Raw genomic sequence first — 3,609 nt, forward strand, 5'->3', positions numbered from 1 at the left:
GGAACATTTTCAATACACATTATTATGGCACATTACTTCTAGTAGTAATGCAATATATTAATACTAATATTTACTTAATGGCATGTATAATATTTTTCTCAATCAATAATTATTGGTGGAATTTTGAAAACAGGTTCTGAAAAAATTAGCTTTCTTTGGAAATTTTAAAATCGACTTTGAATTTTAATCATGAGACCAAACATCCCATTAGAAGAGTCATACAACTTCTTGAAGTGGAAATAAACCTCCAGAATGAGGTTTAAATATAATATTACAAATCCTACCTCAAATATCATGATTAGATTCGAAAGAGAACCACATATAACCTCTGAAGATTAAAATGGAGTTCAATCTAATTTCTGACCACGATGTTCTAAGTGGATTATCATTGATCTCATACCCAAAACCTTGTGAACAAATGATATAACTTTCATAAGGAAGAAAATATCATTATTTAGTAAATATTCTGGCATAACGATAACAATTATCGTTGATTAAATTTTATAAAGAGAACTGTTTTATGTTTTGAAAGTTTCTTTTGAAAAAATTAGAACTAAGTTTGAATTTTAATTTTGAAGTCAAAGAGACCAATAGAGATGATACAACTCCTTGAAAGACAGAGATAAAATCTCGTAATGTGTTCAGATCCTGAATTATAAATTTTCTCTAAGCTATCGTAGCCTGATTTAAGGAAGAACCACATATGACCCTGGGAGGATCAAGATATTGTTAGCTTCATATTCGAATTGATGTTAACACATGATAAATCCCTTTGAATGAAGAGAATATCATCTATTAGCAATATTAAGATTATGATGATAACAATCGTTATAAATTTGATTTCTTAAAAGAAATATCAAGTGAATTTTGAAAATCAATTTTGAAAATCAGGTGTGTGTAGTTCTAAATCTCCTACGAGTGCAAACCCTCATAGTTAATTACATAGTAGGGAGACAGGGTCCCTACAAAAATTCTCGATTAAAATAGTGGCAAAATTCTATTAAAGATTTTTTAGGAGTGATATTAAAGGAAATGAATTTTTTTGTCCTTTAAAGGTGAATGGATAAAAATTAAACACTTATTAATGGATTCAAAGGAAGAATAGTAGGGGACACTTTAAGATTCCGGAACCATCCGGAAGGGTCCCAACTTAATCTAAGTATTGGGCTTTACATTTTTGAATTGGAAGAATATTTAATTAAAGTTGATCATTTTATTAGAAATTTGAGATTATATTCCCGGAGGTTGGGGTTTTATAATCCAAGATCTTCCTTGAATCTTGAATCTAAATTTGGACACTGGATCATAGTTATTCAAACCTAACTAATACAGTACATAACATGGAATTTTGTCGGCCTGGATTGGGGAGCAAGCTAACCACCTAATCGATTTAAAATATATGAGTACAAACTTTTTTAAGAAAGAGTGATAGGGACATTTTCCTTATGATTTTGGAGAGCTGGAGCCGACATCTAGAGATTTTTCTAATAGGCCCCTTTGACTTATGTTGGGTGAAAAATGCTAAGGACTAATACAATTAAAATTTTGACTCTTTTAAATATGTTTCTAATATAATGCATGCTAGTTGACAACTTCAAATCATGTATGCTTGAAAGTTAAAAAGGCATTAACATAGTTTTTTAGAAGACTAAGCTTCCCCATGTCCGACACGTCATCCTTATAGGTCAGATTATCCGGACTCTACTCGCAGGAGGGAAATGGTCTAAAATAAGGAGAGAAGAAATGCAAAAATATGCACGCAACCCTGGGGTAATCCCTAGCTAATTCCCTAGATTCGTTATATTTCTTTGTTATTTAACTCCGTAAATTTTAAACTTTTAGATTACGAGAACAAAATTTTTAACACCCTTACGAGTCTCACGTATCCAGTCAAAAATAAAAGTAGCACACAAACACCAAGAAACTAGAAAAGGCAAGTAATCCTAAAGGAAATCATATCAATACATCAAATATAAATGAATTGATTACTAAATGTCCATAGGCAAACTGCCTTGCTTATTACAAACCATAGTCTGCAAAAAGTAAAGTGGCCGGGCACCATTGACATCAATCCAGATTCTAATCCTAATAAAGACGCAAGTGGTTTTCATTGGGATACTCCTTATCTTCAGTTCTTCATTCCTCTCTTCCTTCAAGCTCCTTGGATTCTTCGTAGTATGCTACCCAAATAGAAAAGAGGGCTCTTCCTTTGAGTGGAAGGCCATTCTTTCCTCTTTGGGTAAGGAAAAGATTATTCAAATTTGGATCTCCAAATAAAAAAGGGCTATCACCCTAAGGGTGTCCTTTTCTCTTTGGAATTCAACCTTTGGATCTATGTATCTCAACTCAAAAATCCACTTTCACAGCATTTAAACTTTTATACAAATTATATTTAATACAACAACAACAACAACATCAAGCCTTTATCCCACTACGTGGGGTCGGCTACATGAATCCTTTTTCTCCATTGTGTTCTATTAAAAGTCAAATTCTCATTTAAACCTAATAAAGAAAGGTCATTCCTAATATTTTCTAACCAAGTCTTTTTAGGTCTACCCCTACCTTTCTTAACATAAGTCAAATCTAATACCTCTACTCTCCTAACCGGGTCATCGAAAGGCCGTCGTTTTATGTGACCAAACCATCTAAGGCGACTCTCTCTAATTTTATCTGCTACTGGAGCTACTCCAACCTTTTCACGTATATGCTCATTTCGTATCCTATCTCTAAGGGTAAAGCCACTCATCCACCTGAGCATTCTCATCTCTGCCACACTTAACTTAGTATTATGCTTCTCTTTTAATGGCTAACATTCGGCACCATAAAGCATTGCAGGCCTCACTACCATCTTATAGAATTTTCCCTTAAGTTTGAGGGGTACATTTCTATCACATAACAAGCCCGATGCATTCCGCCACTTCAACCATCCAACTTGAATTCTACTGATAATATCCCATTTATTTCACCATCACTCTGAACAATAGATCCAAGATATCTAAACGTGTACTCTTATTAATGACTTGATCGCCCAAAGTCACAAACCCCTCACTAGGTCTATTACTACTAAAATTACACTCCATATATTCCATTTTAGATCTACTCAAGCAAAAACCTTTAAACTCTAAGGTTGACCTCCATAATTCAAGTTTACCTTCAACTCCCTCTCTAGTCTTATCAACAAGAAGAATATCATCAGCAAAAAGCATACACCAAGGTACATCCTCTTGCAAATGTCTAGTGAGAACATCCAAGACTAAAGCAAAAAGATATGGGCTTAAGGCTGATCCTTGATGTAACCCAACCGAAATAGGGAAATACTTGGTCAATCCACCTTGTGTTTGAACACAAGTAATAGCTCCTGCATACATATCTTTAATGATTTGAATATAAGCATTATTGACTCCTTTCTTTTCAAGAACTCTCCATAGCACTTCTCTTGAAACTTTATCATATGCTTTTTCTAAATCAATAAATATCATATGTAGATCCTCCTTATTTCCTCTATATTTTTCCATCAAACCTCTGAATAAATGTATGGCTTCCATAGTCGACCTACCCGGCATAAATCCAAATTGATTTTGAGAAACATTAGTATCACACCACAACCTA

Source organism: Dendrobium catenatum, unplaced genomic scaffold (genome assembly GCF_001605985.2).
Source record: "Dendrobium catenatum unplaced genomic scaffold, ASM160598v2 fragScaff_scaffold_238, whole genome shotgun sequence".
In the NCBI taxonomy this organism is placed as follows: Eukaryota; Viridiplantae; Streptophyta; class Magnoliopsida; order Asparagales; family Orchidaceae; genus Dendrobium; species Dendrobium catenatum.